Below are 18,375 nucleotides of genomic sequence, written 5' to 3'. Positions count from 1 at the left end.
TATATATATATATATATATATATATATATATATGTGTGTGTGTGTGTGTGTGTGTGTGTGAATTTTAAATTCATCATAAAGAAGTCGGGTGACGCAGTTTTGTCAAGACATAGCCGAATGTTCCCGAAAGGGACGCCGGAAGGCTGACTTTGCATAAACAGCCACCTTTTGGGTCATGTTTAAGATTCGGTCCAGTTGACCCACACAGCCTTAAAAGTCTTCGTCCCAGAGGCGTTAAAAGGCCGTGTTTGCAATATTGAGTTTTCTATTTTGAAAAACGATAAAAAGAGTCATAAATAAGTCGGGTGATGCTGTTTTTGTCAAAAATAGCCGAATGTTCCCGAAAGGGACGCCGGAGGGCTGACTTTGCATAAACAACCACTTTTGGGTCATTGTTTTAGATTTGGTCCAGTTGACCCACACAGCCTTAAAAATCTTCGTCCCCGAGGCGCTGAAGGGCCGTGTTTGCAACACCAGGTTTTTATTGTAATTTGAAAAAAAAAACAAAAAAAAACAAAGAGTCAGCGGTCTGGTGTATACCGTTTGGATTTTTAGTCAAAAATAAGCCGAGCCAGCTTCGGCCGCGTCTTAAACCGTTCTTGCCGAAATAGCCTTAGAGTATCTTTCAGTTGTCGAAAGGCTATTTTCGTAAAAGAACGGACAAGTTTGTAAAGTGTCATAAAATAATCCTCCCCGGCTTCAAAATTCATGTGAAATTTGGAAGGGGCCACATCTGCAAAAAATAACCGTTTGGTTGCATTTCTCAAACGGAGATCGGGAGCTGGCCTTTTGTTTTTGAGTTTGTAAATCTTTTGATTATAATATGTGGGTTATTTGATTTTCGAGTTTGTAGGTCATCTTTAAACCTTTGAAACCCAGTTTGTTTTATTATGAAAATTGATAAAGAAAAAAAAATGTTTCATTGCTGTTACCTTTCATTTTGGCCGAACTACGCAAGGTCTGATTCATGCGGGGTCATGATACGTAGGCAATCTCCATAAGATTCGACCACAACAAAAAAAAAGAGAAAAGAAAAAATTAAAAAAAGAGGAAAGGAAAAATGAAAAAAAAATCGAAAAAAGAAAGAAAAATGAAAAAAGAGAAAAAGGAAAAAAAGGATCTTAATAATGAAGACTGACTGAGTCCATTCTAACCTGTTTTGTTTTGAATCGCAAGAAAGCTAAGGTGGTTGGTTTGTGGTAAGCCGGAAACACAAGATCCAGGAAACCCTGATTGTGATCCAAGACAATGACACCCAGAATATCGCGCAGAATCCTTTACCTTCACATCATGATACACACTTTGCGGGGATAAGGCTTGATAACAGAAGCACTCGAATACTATCGGGGACTTGTTGACTAAAGTTGATGATATTGAAGTTGGCAATGGTCTGGACAATACTGATGCGAAGCTCAGTGGCTAGGATGCCAGTTTTGATAAAGTGGGAGGATGCTCCGTTCCTTGGTTAGCAAGAGAGAAGCTTTTGGTGGCTTATTTTGTTGTCATTTCTGTTGTCCGGATCATTAGGGTTGTAATTCTGATATTGTCTTGTGTCAAACTTTCTTATCTTTCCATTTTGTCATAGCAAAGTTTTGTCCGGGTTGTTTTAGGATTTTATTCTGGTTTGTTTTTGTTTGTTTTGTTATTCAAACTATTTCGCTAGTAGTCTAATGCAAAATCTGGTCTTTTTATTATTTCCAATCATCTTTTGTTTAGTCCTTTTATCATTTTTGTTCAGCGCCGATTCTAGTGACATGACATGCGCATCCAGTTTGGGCCTAATCTTAAAAGTTAATCATAAAATCCCGGAAAGGTGATCAGAACATTTAAAGGAAATAAGGACGGTTTGAGAGTGAGAGTGTTGCCCAACTGTATTTTAGAGATGACAAATAAAAAGGCAAATGTGTGAATATAATTGTCAAGTCCCGCACCATCAGAAGAGGCTACAAATCTTTGTTTAAATTATGTTGTTTGCACTTGGCATGTTTTGAAGACTGGAATGACGAAGGCATTTTGTTCTGCTACCTAAACACTTTATCTTTCGTCAAGAAGGGCGGAAGGTATAAGCCCAAGCTTCAAGATGAACAGACAATGCATAGATGGAGAATGATTGATGGCATCTCCAGCAGGAGTATCACAACCAACCGCCACGTTTTAAACTGACCAAATTTTCTTTGATTTGAAGCAGGGACAGAGAATGCTACCGATGACGGAAAGATGCGTCGCAAGAAAGATTGTCAAAACTGGGGCAGAAAATTTTCGTTTATTTCGAAAATTTTCGAGGAGTCCAACACAAGTTTGGTGAAAATCGGTATCCTCAGCGGTTCCTTTCGGGGAAAGGCAAAACGAGTCTTAAGGGAGGCAGTCTTCGAAGGAAGAAGCTAATAATAATAATAATAATAAAAAAAACCAGTTTTGCAAAAGGAAACAGTTTGCAGAGGAATGAAACATCCTACTTAAAAGGAAGTAGTTTTGGAAAGAGTAAGATAACATATTTTACTCAGCAGAGTTATCCTCAGCTGTGTTATCCCCAGCAGATCATCGAGATGTAGAAGCATCCTCGACAGATTTTCGACCAAGTTTCGAGAAGGCCGGACAACCCAGAGTGGGGAAGGAAGAAAAGGAAAATCCATCCCCTCCAAAATAATCCCCAGCAAGTTTTGAGGTAAGACATTTTCAAGTTTGAGGATATTTCGGGTTCATCCGCTCTCGAATAGGATATTTTGGGTTCATCTGCCCTAGAATAGGATATTTTGGGTTCATCCGCCCTCGAATAGGATATTTTGGGTTCATCCGCCCTCGAATAGGATATTTTGGGTTCATCCGCCCTCGAATAGGATATTTCGGGTTCATCCGCCCTCGAATAGGATATTTCGGGTTCATCCGCCCTCGAATAGGATATTTCGGGTTCATCCGCCCTCGAATAGGATATTTTGGGTTCATCCGCCCTCAAATAGGATATTTTGGGTTCATCCGCCCTCAAATAGGATATTGAATATCGCCAACCTAAAGAAAAGAATTTCGGGTTCATCCGCCCTCAAATAGGATATGTCGGGTTCATCCGCCCTCAAATAGGATATGTTGGGTTCATCCGCACTCAAATAGGATATGTTGGGTTCATCCGCTCTCAAATAGGATCTGTTGGGTTCATCCGCCCTCAAATAGGATATGTTGGGTTCATCCGCCCTCAAATAGGATATGTTGGGTTCATCCGCCCTCAAATTGGATATGTTGGGTTCATCCGCCCTCAAATAGGATATGTTAGGTTCATCCGCCCTCAAATAGGACATGTTGGATTCATCCGCCCTCAAATAGGATATTTCGGGTTCATCCGCCCTCAAATAGAATATGTTGGGTTCATACGCCCTCAAATAGGATATGTTGGGTTCATCTGCCCTCAAATAGGATTTTATTTTCAAAGTTGTTGTTGAAATCAGGCGCCCACCTATATAACGAGAGGAATACATTTCAGTCTTTACATTTCATGTCCTAGGTCGCCCACCAGTATAATGAGGGTATACATTTCAGTCTTTACATTTCATGTCCTAGGTCGCCCACCAGTATAATGAGGGTATACATTTCTGTTTTCATTTCATGTCCTAGGTCGCCCACCAGTATAATGAGGGTATACATTTCCGTCTTTACATTTCATGTCCTAGGTCGCCCACCAGTATAATGAGGGTATACATTTCAGTCTTTACATTTCATGTCCTAGGTCGCCCACCAGTATAATGAGGGTATACATTTATGTTTTCATTTCATGTCCTAGGTCGCCCACCAGTATAATGAGGGTATACATTTCTGTCTTTACATTTCATGTCCTCGGTCGCCCACCAGTATAATGAGGGTATACATTTCAGTCTTTACATTTCATGTCCTAGGTCGCCCACCAGTATAACGAGAGTATACATTTCAGTCTTTACATTTCATGTCCTAGGTCGCCCACCAGTATAATGAGGGTATACATTTTTGTTTTCATTTCATATCCTAGGTCGCCCACCAGTATAATGAGGGTATTCATTTTTGTCTTTACATTTCATGTCCTAGGTCGCCCACAAGTATAATGAGGGTATACAATTCTGTTTTCATTTCATGTCCTAGGTCGCCCACCAGTATAATGAGGGTATACATTGGTGTCTTTACATTTCATGTCCTAGGTCGCCCACCAGTATAATAAGGTTATACATTTCTGTCTTTACATTTCATGTCCTAGGTCGCCCACCAGTATAATAAGGGTATACGTTTCTATCTTTACATTTCATGTCCTAGGTCGCCCACCAGTATAATGAGGGTACACATTTCAGTCTTTTCATTTCATGTCCTAGGTCGCCCACCAGTATAATGAGGGTATACATTTCTGTTTTCATTTCATGTCCTAGGTCGCCCACCAGTATAATGAGGGTATACATTTCAGTCTTTATATTTCATGTCTCAGGCACCCACCTGTATAACGAGAGGAATACTTTTCAGTCTTATACTGCAGATCTTGAAATCAATAACCCACCGGAAGGCAGAAGGTTACAACAGGAATCCCCAGCAGGAAATAATAAAAATCTCCAGCACCGGAAAGCAGAAGTTGCAGCAAGAGCTCCCAGCACAAATTCAAGTGCATGAGTCAAAAGGAAGAAAAGACGCGTCTTGAAAGAAGCGGCCTGTGAACATTAAATTATACCCAACATAACAAATCTGATGAAGAAAGCCGTATCCCCAGAGGAACCGCCCAAAAGGTTAATGAAGAAAGCCATATCCCCAGCGGACCGAACAAAATGATGAAAACTGGTATTCAGAAAAGCAAAAGGCCAGTGTAATCCCCAAATTCTCGGAAGAAAAGCACCGGAAGAAACACAAGACGACAAGAAAGCAAGGCATCAAGGACAAATGGAAGATAGATGTGATCTTGTAATCTGTAGTCTAGCCTAACTTCTTGATTTTTCTTTTAAGCACGGTGTAACAAGGAGATCGGTAAGTAGTGGTAATAGCATGCAACAGCAGTAACATTGCAGTCCCATGGTAGTTCCAGCTACCAAAACATCCTGAACTACATTAACCTGATTCCCCTTTAGCCAGGGATATGTAGGAAACCTTTGAAGCAAAGGTTCGGTTAAATCTTTTTCAAAAAATGCTTCACACTGAGTACTCGGATGGGCAAAAATCGCTCACTTTATCTTTGCACGAAAATCCTTCGTGTCTTCGGGCAAAGAGGGGCAGCTGTAAGCACGTGATTTTTGCCCTATGAAAGAATTACTCCTAAAAAAATTCAAAATAAAAACGATTTTCTTTGGTGTGCAATTTTGAGAATTTTTGTGATATTTTGGATAATTATTTGTATTTGTTTGTGCATGTTTATTTGTTAAATTAATAAAAAATACAAAAATATGTCGCATTTGCATTTGGGATTTAATTCTACAATTAGGAATAATTAGGTTTGTTTTACAAGAACGAAAATTACAAAAATATGCATCGTTTGCATTTTTAGCATTTAATGTCCAATTGTACAATTTTATGCGTAATTATTACTTGATTATGTGTTAATTGTTATTGGGAGTTAATTTGAGCTTTTATAAATTAATTTAGTTCTATATAATAATTTAAGGATTTTTAGAATTTAGTTTTAGAAAAATAAAAGAAGAAAAGAGAGCAAAAATATAAAGAAAATCGAAATTGGGCTCTTCTTCAAATTCAAGCCACAGGCCCAAAAAATACCCAACCTTCCCCATGACCCGGTCCATTTCAAACCGGGTCGACCCAGTCCATAACCCAAATACCCAATACCCCTATCTTCCTACCTTACATTTCACAAAACAAAACAAAAAAAAAAATCAAAAACCCTAACACTAAACCATCCACCCCTCTCTTTCTCTCTTTCCCTTTTCTTCTCCAAGCTTCCAAGCCCCCTCCAATGGCTACCTCACCTTCCCCAAGCAAGCAGCCATGGCTGCTGCCCTTTCCCACTCACGCCTCACCCTCAACACATACACACACTAGTCGTCGAACCTCCATAGCCACACCAAACGACCCCGCTGCCATTGCTTCATCTTCCTCGTCAAGCTCGAAGCTTGCTCGACACCCATGGCTGCTGCTGCGTTTTCTCCTCCATTGAGCTCGCTTCCGTTGAGCTGCCTCGACTGCTTCTGCTTCACCTCACTGCCATCGTCATCGTCTTCAACCAAATACCCTACTGTCCCGTTGCTGCGTCTTCTGCTACGTCCAAACAGAACCCATTCTGCTACTACTTCGTCGAACAACGACCAGCCACTAACGACCACCCTTCACCGGTCATTCGTTGATGCTGCCACTGCTTCGTCCGCCATGAACAACGTAAGCTCCAAGCTCGATTGTGTGTCGTCCAAACATCTGCGTCAGCTTCCAGGCGTCCAGCATCTGCTTCAGCTGCGTCGTGTCATCGTCGAGCATCTGGATTCAAAACCAATAACCCCCATCGTTCTGCTTCTAGCTCCAATCAACTAACGCGTCGAGGTTCCGTTCGAATCCGGGCTTCAAACTAGTAGGTTTCCATTTTTCTTGTCTCTTAGTTTTCATTCAGTGAAGTCATCTTCCGTTCCTTTTCTCCTCGTGTTTGTGTTCCAGTGGTATGGTTCGAATTCGAACCCGGGTCTTTGTTTGTAGTAGAGATAATTTGTGTCAAGTGATTTGATGTCGTCAAATTATAATGCTGTTAGATCTAATTTAAAGATCAATTGATGCTTTGAATTTAGTAATTTGAATCTATTTGCTTGTTATGATCAGTTGTTATTTTTGCTAAATCTGAAAGTAGGAGTGTTGTTAAAAATTGTTCAGTGAAAATAATTCCTGCTTTTTGTTGCTCATGGTATGATTTCAGTTTGCATTTTTCGTTTTCGTTAATTGTGATTCATGTTGTTCAAGTTTATTTTTGTTGTTGATATTGTTGTCTCTTTGCTCATTCATTTTTGGTCTAAGTTAACGAGGATTGGTTTCCAATATGGTTATTTTATTCCCATTAATTTGAAGCTGTATGATTCATCTGTGTTCATGAGATTGGTTGTTGAATTTGTTTAGAAATTGGTCATATTTGCTATATTTTGGTTGGAATTGATTAGGTGAATTGGTTATAGCTGATGGGGTAGTTTGGTAAATTGCAGTACGTCCAGGGGTAAAATGGTAATTGCAGTAAGGTCGGAGGGGTAGTTTTGGAATTGAACATTTTGAGTAATTCTTTATGTTAAGCATGTGGGACAAGATGTAATGGGGTGGGGTTGATATAATTGTTTAATATAATGGGGGACAAGACATAATGTAGTGGGTGGAATAATGTAATTGTTTATGTTAAGCATGTGGGACAAAACATGTGGGCATGAGGGACAAGAGTTTAAAATAAAGAAAATATTAAGTAGCGGGGACATAGCATGCAATTGGGGGAATATTTTGGGTTGGGAATTCAAGACAAGAGTCTTGTTATAAATAGAGTCATTTGACACATTTTAAAGAGGACTATGACTTGAACTTGAAAGACTTACTTAGAGAGAGAGGAAGACATTCTGAAAATCCTAAGAGAGTGTTGGTGAGTTTAAAAAGAGAAAACAAAAACAAAGTAAAAAACGAGTTTAGTTTCGGGTTTAATACACGTGCGGGTTGTTGCTGTTTAGTTTGTTTACATACTTTTGGGTTTGTTCTATTGAGTTGTTTGGTTTTCTTCAAAGTTTTCTGGGCCTTGAATCTGGTTCGAATTGCTGCTGTGGGGTTGCTGTTGTTGCTGTGTATTTACACTACTGCTGCTTCTATTGATCTTCATCTTCTTTCCTTGCTTTCTAAATACCAGGTACACAAACTGATACACTGGTTCATCTTGTAAGCTACTCGAAGCATGAAGCAAAAATGAGAAAGATTTGAAGTTATAGTTTAATGTAGTCTTTTTTCTTTCTTTTACTGTTTGTATGTAGAACATTCTATGCGCTACCCATGTAAACTCTTTAAATGACTCACTTTCGAAACTTAACTATAATAACTCGAAAGTATGTAAATAAAGTAGGACCTTTTCTTCATTTATTTTAGAGAAAACGAAAAATAAAAAATGTAGTCATTCTAAGATTATCCTTTTTTTTAAAAAAAAATAATGAGACGAGCCTCGCCAAATAAAAATGCAAATTACGGGGCCCTCAATAATTGGTCATAATAAATACTTTGAATTTGGGATGGACTGTTTAGTGAATTTCACTGCCTTCCCCAAAGATAATAACGCGTTAGACTCTTTAGACGCGATTTAATTAAATTACATTCTTAAACTCGGGTGCACATTTATGTGACCCAAATCCAAGTCTCAACGGAGTCGAAATGTGTCTTTAATCACAAGTACATTGATTGTGACGTGACTCGAGATGCGTTTTCACAACGTTGCAAATTCCCCCAATAATTATAATAATAATAATATATAATGAATGAGACGAGCCTCGACAAAAAAGAATACCCAAAGTGCGGGGACCTCAACGGATAGTTATTTCGAGTACTTAGATTCCGGGACAGGCCGTTTAGCAAATTTCACGGCCCTACCCAAAATAATGATACGCTTGTCGCTTTAGGCGCGTATTTAATAATGTTATCTTCTTAAACTCGGGTGCATATTTATGTGACCCAAATTCAAATCTCAACAGAGTTGAAATGTGCCAACAACCACAGGTGCATTGATGTGACGTGGTTCGAGATGTGTTTCCACGATGTTGCAATTCTTGATAGAAATAATAGCAAATGATAAAAGCTGTAAAAAGTTAAAATTCGCACATAGGTTCAACATGTACTAAATCAGATAAACAAATCGAATATGACAGTTGAGCGACCTTGCTAGAACCACGGAACTCGGGAATGCCTAACACCTTCTCCCGGGTTAACAGAATTCCTTATCCGGATTTCTGGTTCGCGGACTGTAATACAGATTCATTCTTTTCCTCGATTCAGGATTAAATTGGTAACTTAGGACACCCTAAATCTCTCAAATGGCGACTCTGAAACAAATAAAAAGATCCCGTTTCGATTGTCCTTTAATTGGAAAAACTCCTTCACCCCTCGCGGGGGCGAAAAAAGGAGGTGTGACAGGCGTCATCACGACTCCTGAGGGTGGGAAATCCGGGCCGTGACAGGGAGGACGGGAGGAATGAGCACTTGGATGATGGGAGGAACGAGCACGGGGAAGGCGAGCCTCTGGCGATGAGTCACGAGACCGGGGAATCGGAAAACCACTAGAAGCTAGGAGAGATTTGAGTTGCTCTTGCATGCCCTGGCACTGAGTGACCACGCCAATGTACTGAGCATCTCTAAGCTTTTCTCTTTCCTTGGCCGCTTCTAGCTCGGATGTGAGCTTTGTCACAGTCTCCCGCATAACGGAGAGGCTCTCCCCATCATGTTTCTCGGCTTGCGAGGAAGTCCCTATTCCTTGCATTCCACACTTATAGCGATGAAATTTCTTAGTTGGAAGCCCGTATACCTTCCCCCATTTTGGACCGCCTGCAGCCTCCGTCCACATTCTTTCAGTATCCTCGTCAGAAGGTTGGATTGGCTCCAACTTATATATATATATATATATATATATATATATATATATATATATATATATATATATATATATATATATATATATATATATATATATATATATATATATATATATATATATATATATATATATATATATATATATATATATATATATATATATATATATATATATATATATATATAAGCTATATTCGATATAATATTAGCTAATGCACTGATAATTTGTGTATAGTATAGTGTAAGTATATATATTATATATATTTATAAGCTATATTCGATATAATATTAGATAATGCACTAATACTTGTCACACCTCCTTTTTCCGCCCCCGCGAGAGGTGAAGGATTTTTTTCCAATTAAAGGACAATCAAAACGGGATTTGTTTGTTTATTTCAGAGTCGCCACTTGGGAGATTTAGGGTGTCTCAAGTCACCAATTTAATCCCGAGTCGAGGAAAAGAATGACTCTGTATTACAGTCCGCGAACCAGAAATCCGGATAAGGAATTCTGTTAACCCGGGAGAAGGTGTTAGGCATTCCCGAGTTCCGTGGTTCTAGCACGGTCGCTCAACTGTCATATTAGGCTTGTTTATCTGATTTTATACAATTATGAGCTCATGTGCAAATTTTAACTCTTTACCGCTTTTATTATATTTTTAAAGGAATGTGAACATCGTTTAAAAAACATGTCTTTGGATTGCGTCACATGAAATGCACCCGCAATCCGGAACATATTTTATTCAATGTTTTGGGATTTGGATTTGGGTCGCATGAAATGCACACCCGAGTTTAAGAAGGTAAGATTATTAAAATGCGCCTAAAGAGTCTAATGCGTTATTATCTTTGGGGAAGGCAGTGAAATTCACTAAACAGTCCATCCCGAATTCTAAATATTCAATTAAACGTTTATTGAGGGCCCCACAATTGGTGCGTTTTATTGGGCGAGGCTCATCTCATTTATTTTTAAAGGACAATCCTAAAATGCCTACATTTTTCTCTATTAAATTTGTCTCTACAAAATGAAAGAGAAAATGTCTTAATTTATTTACATGCTTGAGTTATTATAGTTGGGTTTCGAATATGATTCATAAAATCTGAAAATGATGCAAACAGGACAATCCGTTGCCAATGCGGGCCCAGGCCCAACGTGTATGACATAAACTAGACCTGTGCCATCTTATTCACATGTTACTACCTAATTACATTATACTAGGCATGTTCACAGTTTGTCAAATTAAAAAAAACTTAGCTATCTAATTTTAATTCTAAACCATTTACATGCTGAAATTAACCAATAGTATTTAACTAAACAATATTCCTACAAGTTCCAAAATGGTCTATTCGCTTGATGAACTAGCGTGCTTTTTGAGACATGGTAATCATCCAACAATAACGAATTAACTAGACAAAAGTTACTACACCATTTATTTATTTTTAGGCAATATATAGATAGTTCGTCCGTTAAGCTATCGTCAGATGTTTCACTATATATATTAAACAGCTACATAATTCTGATTAGAGTAAGCTAAATACTTTATATATACAAATAAAATTCAGAATATAATTAAAATAAATTTAGAACTTCAACTCTTCATTTTCGTATTCGTGCTACATGTTTCAATTTACAATAATCAACGTGTCAGTTGTGTACCTGATATTAGAAGCAAAAGAAAAGTGAGATCAGCAGAAATTCAGTAGCATACAACAACAACAACACCCAACAACCAATAACCAGCTACGAGAAACCAGTTACAGATTTTGAAGTCAAGATAAAATTCAGAAACACCGATAACAGTCAATGGACAGAAGCCAAGGGAATCTTTTCAGATTTGAAAGACTAATTAATTGTTCAACCCTTAATTTCTGAATCCGTATATCAGAATATTTATATTGTATATTAGGTGTATACTATTTTTCTTTTGAATTTCCAGAATGTTTTTCTTTCTATTTTTGGAGTCCTAGTATTTTCGGAATTTTTCTCTCTATCTTCAATATTCAGCTCCCTCTTTTTTTATCTCTCTCCTCTTCATTCTGTCCTCTCTTTTTTCTTCTTCTAAAATCTGATCAAGTCTCCCTATTTATTACCATCTTTCAACATTTTAAACATAAAACCCACTATCTTCCCACTCATCCCCCTTTTAATCTCACTACCTAATGTTTTGTCCCCCACTACATTAAACAAATACCCCATTATATCTTGTCCCCCATGCTTATATTAAACAATTGCATTATTCCCCACCATTATATCTTGTCCCCCCCATTATTGATTATTTTAATATTATTTTAATCCTAATTGACAAAGCACTCAAAATAAATAATTGTTCAAAATTTTAATTCCAAAAATACCCCATCTGACCTTACTGAAATTACCATTTTGACCCTGAAAAATATTGTAATTTACCAATCTACCCCGTCATCTATAACAAGTTCAACTAATCAATTCTAACCAAAATATAGCAGCTATAACCAATTCCTAAACATATTTTATGAACAAACTCAAACTATATGATGAACAACAAAGAAACAACTGAAATTATTTTGCTTGAACAATCTTTAAACAACAAATCTACTTTCAGATTCAATAAGTATATTCAAATCATGAGCTCAAATTCAAATTAAATTTTAAACAAAATAAATAAACAGATTCAAACTCTAAACTCAAATAATCAATTAAATCCAACAAAATACAACAAAGATACATGATTCAAAACTAAATCAAAAAAAAAAAATTAAAAACCAAAACATAACTTCACATTAAATCACTGAATTAAAAACGAAATTCAAACAAAATGAACACGAATTAAATCTATATTAAACAACAAACATGACGGATTCAAATGATTTAAACTAACACTTTTCTATATTAAAACTAAATCCTTTTAAATTAATAAAACAAACTGAAGAAGTAATTAATTGAACTCAACTTAAATCTAATAATATTATAACTAAACTAACAATTTCTACCTAAAAATAAACAAGAAAAAAAATGAAACAAACTGAAAACAATAACATAACGATAAACATGAACTTAATATCGAACATATCTAATTTCAGATCCGAAAATATCAAACAAATTACGGACAAAAATGAAACTCAAACCCAATAACCGGATCGAAATGACGAAGAACTTGGATGAAAGCAAATCTATCCGGAGACAATTACTGCACCAAAATCACTCGAATCTGCCCGGAAACTTAAACAATAGACGAAGCTCGATGGAGGGGTGTTTGGCGACGACGAGAACTGAAGCAGAAGCAACAAAGCTGCCATGGCCGTGCGAAGCTGGAGAAGAAGAAACATCAAGCAGCAGCAACGAAGCTGCCATGGAGAAGAAGCAGCCAGCAGCAGCAACAAAGCTGCCATGGCCGCTGGCATGCAGCGACGTGAAGCGGGAGGAGAAGACGCAGCAACGGTGAAGGCAGTAGCAGTTGCTACTGCTGAGCATGCTCGACGTGAGGGCTGCCATGGATGGTGGTTTTGAGCTGGAAGAAGCAACGAGCAGTAGTAACAACATGGACACGGCCATGGCAGCAGCGACTTGCCGGAGAAGAAGCAGCAACGCGCGACGGGGACAACCATGGCAGCTTGAGTTCGAACTCGTCAACAACTGACATGAAGAAGAAGAAGAAACAACAGGGGTCGTTGATGGGGTTCATTTGGACGAAGAAAAACGACAAAGCAGCAACGATGGGAAGATGAGGCGAAGACGAAGCAGTAGGTAGCTGCTTGTTCGACGAAGTGTGTGTTTGTATACGTTGCTGTGTACGTGTGTGTATGTGTTGGTGTGTGTATGTGTGAGGGGGTGGTCGTGGGGATGAGGGGAAAGGGCAGTAGCCATGGGAATCCATGGGAGGAGCTTGGGGTATTTTTTTTTTTTTTTGGAGAAGAAGAAGATGAGGAGAGGGGGGAGGGGGCGGATGGTGTTTTCAACAGTGAAAGAGAAAAATATAATTTTAGGGTTTTGTTCTTTTGAAAGATAGGTAAGTAGGGGTGTTGGGTTATGGACTGGGTCGACCCGGTTTGGAATGGACCGGGTCGTAGAGGAAGGTTGGGTATATTTGGGCCTGTGGTTCGAAATTGAAGAAGAGGCCTAATTCCGATTTTCTTTTATATTCTTGCTCTCTTTTCTTTTACTTCCTAATTAATAAAACTAAAATTCTAAATTAACTTATAAACTAAATTAACTTATAAAAAATACTAATTAATTCCAAATAACTATTATCGCACATTTAAATAACAATTAACGATAAAATCTCACAATTTAGACGTTAAATGCTAAAAATGCAATGTACATTATTATTATTTTTTCTTCTGATTTTCTCATTTTCTAAAAATGCAATGTACATTCTTCCGCTTTCCGGTGCTGGGGATTTTTATTGTTTCCCGCTGGGGATTCCTGTTGGATTCTTCTGCTTTACTGACTTGCAATGTATTCCTATATTATACGGGTAGGCTCCCAACTTCAACCAACAACTTTGAAAATAAATTCGTCATTTCTCTCTTCAGGCGGGCTCCTGACTTCATCAACAACTTTGAAAAACAAAACGCCTTTTCTTTCTTCAGGCGGGCTATTGACCTCAACAACAACTTTGGAAATAAAACATTCCTTTCTTTAGGCTGGCGAGATTTCAAAAATAAAACGCCTTTCCTCTCTTCAGGCGGGCTCCGGACTTCAACAACAACTTTGAAAATAAAATGTCATTCCTTTCTTTAAGCTGGCGAGATTTCAAAAATAAAACGCCTTTCCTCTCTTCAGGCGGGCTCCTGACTTCATCAACAACTTTGAAAATAAAATACCATTCCTTTCTTTAGGCTGGCGAGATTTCAACAACTTTAAAAAATAAAACGCCTTTCCTTTCTTCAGGCGGGCTCCTGACCTCAAAACAACTTTGAAAATAAAATGCCATTCCTTTCTTTAGGCTGGCGAGATTTCAAAAATAAAACGCCTTTCCTCTCTTCAGGTGGGCTCCTGACTTCTTCAACAACTCTGAAAATAAAATGCCATACCTTTCTTTAGGCTGGCGAGATCTCAACAACTTTTAAAAATAAAACGCCTTTCCTTTCTTCAGGCGGGCTCCTGACGTCAAAACAACTTTGAAAATAAAATGTCATTCCTTTCTTTAGACTGGCGAGATTTCAAAAATAAAACGCCTTTCCTCTCTTCAGGCGGGCTCCTGATTTCAACAACAACTTTGAAAATAAAATGCCATTCCTTTCTTTAGGCTGGCGAGATTTCAACAACTTTTAAAAATAAAACGCCTTTCCTTTCTTCAGTTGGGCTCCTAACCTCAACAACAACTTTGAAAATAAAATGCCATTCCTTACTTTAGGCTGGCGAGATTTCAAAAATAAAACGCCTTTCCTCTCTTCAGGCGGGCTCCTGACTTCAACAACAACTTTGAAAATAAACTGTCATTCCTTTCTTTAGGCTGGCGAGATTCCAACAACTTTTAAAAATAAAACGTCTTTCCTTTCTTCAGGTGGGCTCCTGACCTCAAAACAACTTTGAAAATAAAATGCCATTCCTTTCTTTAGGCTGGCGAGATTTCAAAAATAAAACGCCTTTCCTCTCTTCAGGCGGGCTCCTGATTTCAACAACAACTTTGAAAATAAAATGCCATTCCTTTCTTTAGGCTGGCGAGATTTCAAAAAAAATAAAACACCTTTCCTCTCTTCAGGCGGGCTCCTGACTTCAATAACAACTTTGATAATAAAATGTCATTCCTTTCTTTAGGCTGGCGAGATTTCAAAAAATAAAGCATCATTCCTTTCTTCAGGCGGGCTTCTGACTTCAACAACAACTTTGAAAATAAAAAGTCATTCCTTTCATTAGGCTGGCGTGATTTCAACAACTTTTAAAAAATAAAACGCCTTTCCTCTCTTCAGGCGGGCTCCTGACCTCAACAACAACTTTGAAAATAAAATGCCATTCCTTTCTTTAGGCTGGCGAGATTTCAACAACTTTTAAAAATAAAACGCCTTTCCTTTCTTCAGGCGGGCTCCTGACTTCAACAACAACTTTGAAAATAAAATGTCATTCCTTTCTTTAGGCTGGCGAGATTTCAAAAAATAAAACGCCTTTTCTCTCTTCAGGCGGGCTCCTGACTTCAAAAACAACTTCGAAAACAAAATGCCATTGGCAATGATTTATGAAACATATATTTTGGCAATGTTCATACAAGCCGGACCACTCGGGTCGAATAGATTCAACATCCTATTTGAGGGCGGATAGACCCAAAATATCCTATTTGAGGGCGGATAGACCCAAAATATCCTATTCGAGGGCGGACGAACCCAATTTCTTCAACTTAAATGTAAAGAGTGAAATATATTCCTTTGTTATATGGGCGGGCTCCCAACTTCAAAACTTGAAATTTAAATCGCCATTCTGTTCTTTAGGGGGCTCCTGACCTCAACAACTTTCTTAAATATTAACACCTCCATTCTCCAGGCGGGCTCCTGACTTTAACAATTTCTTAAATTTTAACACCTCCATTCTCCAGGCGGGCTCCTGACTTCAACTCTAATACTTTAAAAATAAATCAAGATCCTTTCGAGCTTTGGAGAAAGATTCATCGGACTAAGATTTGATATCTCAGGAGAAAATTTCATCAGACTAGGACTTTTATCCTAGGAGGAAAATGTAAAGATCAAAGGTTTGAGAAACTTACCTTTGTAATTCCTTCTTTTCTTTTCTTTTTCCATTGCGCTGCTTTGTTCCTGTTTCAAATCTCAAGCAAAGAAAATTTATCAGTTTTTTTTAAATGGTGGCCGATTTGTGGCCTTGCTGGGGATGACTTTCTTCTTTAAAAGCTCGTGTTGTCTTTCCCCGAGACTACTGGGGATAATACTGCTGGGGAATTATTTACTTACCTGTTGGGGGAATGATATTATTGGGGAGTATCCTTTCTTCCCCTTTTCTCCAAAGCTACTTCCTTCAAAACTTTTCTCTCTCAACATTGCTGGGGATAAAATGTTATCAGTCGGGGATAACGCTGTTGAGGATAATACTGCTGGGGGATTTTGATTCTTTCAAAACTAGTGCTTCACTCTTCTGAAGGCTGCTGGGAATGGTACTGGCCTTTTGCTTTTTCGAGCACAAGTTTTATCCTTTTGTTCTGTTCGCTGGGGAACAACTTCCTTTATTAAAACTTGTTACGCTGGGGGTAAAACTGGTTCAAAGACCACTTCCCTTGAGACTGGTGCTATCTTTATTTTTCCCCGAATGGGTATCTGACTTCCAGAAAATTTTCTAAATGAAAGGAAAATTTTCTGCCCCAGTTTGACAATCTCCCTTATGGCATGCCTTTCCGCCATCAATGCCATTTCCTTTTAAGATTCAACTGTGGTGGTTGGTTGTGATACTCCTACTGGGGATGGCTTTTCCTTTTCTCCTTCCCTGCTCTGCGTTCCAAAAACTTGCTGGGGATGATATTATTTGCTGGGAATGATCCCTTTCTGCTAGGGATATCCCTCTTCTTTTGTGGCATAGTTCGGAAACTGTCATTTTCCCGACCTTTTAGTCTCGTATGAATTTCCCAAACCATGCCCATTGCTCTTCTTGATTTGTCCACGGGCCTTGGCCTTGAGGTTTATAACCTTTGATTTCGGCAAGGATATCCCTCTTGACACTCGTCAATCCTTTTGTCAATTCCCTTTTGATGGGGATATCTTTCTTGATACTGGCCTCGCGCTTGTTCCTTGCTGACTATACCACTTGGATGTACTAGTCAGATCTCATCTTGCATAATTGGAAAGCTGATGGCATATTTTGAAGTCATTTCTCACTTGTTCTGACCAAACAGACTCTACTGGAAAATTTTTCTATGAAAGGAGAAAGATAAAAGGAACAGAATAAAAGACAAAGGAAAAATCTGACTCTTTAACAAAAGAAACTATAAATAAAAACCTATTAAACGCAGATATCGACTCTAATGGTCATGACATGCACATGTGGCCTATCCTCCGCCGTCAATCGTCTTTCAAGATCTTCATTTGGCGATTCCCCATCTGATTCTCAATCTTATTCGACTTGTAGTGCCCGAAGGGTTTTCACTATCAAGCCTCTCTCATTTTGGTTTTCTCTCAGCTTTCATCGACTTATGGTGCCCGTGAAGATTTTCACTGATAAGACTCTCTCATTTGTATCATTTTACAGATGGGGATTTGGAGTGTTGCCAATATGACTCTCTCTGCTGGGGATTAGAGTCCTTTCTGCTGTGGATCAGAGTATTATGTTCATCGGTAAGACTCTCATTTGTCTGACTTGGCATCTTTTGAAGACTGATCAGAAGGTCTTTCTTTGGACCGTAATGTGGGTTTTTTGGACAGGCTAGAAAGAAAGGGTATTAAAGGCTCAAAAACAAATCAATTTGAGGTTCAAAATTACAACCTTCGAAACCATATTTGTATACAACAAGCGCAACCCTTGCCCCAATTTATTGCTTGGGGATTATTTATTTATTTTTTAATTTTTATTACACCATGACCGAGCCGTGAGGCGCCTACGTATCCTCTTTGAGGAATCAGGTCGAACGTAGTTCCCAATTCCTCCGTTTTCTTCTGACTTTCTTTTGTTTTTTGTTATCATTTTTCTTTTCTTCTTTTTTTTATTTTCTTTTGTCGTTTTGTTGATTTTTTTTTCTTTTTTTTTTTGTGTTTTTCTTTTTCTTTTCTTATCTTTTTATGTTTGTGTTTCTACTCTTTGCTACTAATTCCGAAAGAGGGGTATGAAAGAAAACAAATAAGGCTCAAAACGAAGGAGAAAGTGTTTAGATAGCAGAATAAAATGCCTTCGTCATTCCAATCTTCAAAACACGCCAAGCACAAACAACACCATTAAATATTTGCC

Source organism: Nicotiana tabacum, chromosome 7 (assembly GCF_000715075.1).
Source record: "Nicotiana tabacum cultivar K326 chromosome 7, ASM71507v2, whole genome shotgun sequence".
NCBI lineage: Eukaryota > Viridiplantae > Streptophyta > Magnoliopsida > Solanales > Solanaceae > Nicotiana > Nicotiana tabacum.
Note: the sequence above shows the minus strand (reverse complement) of the source record.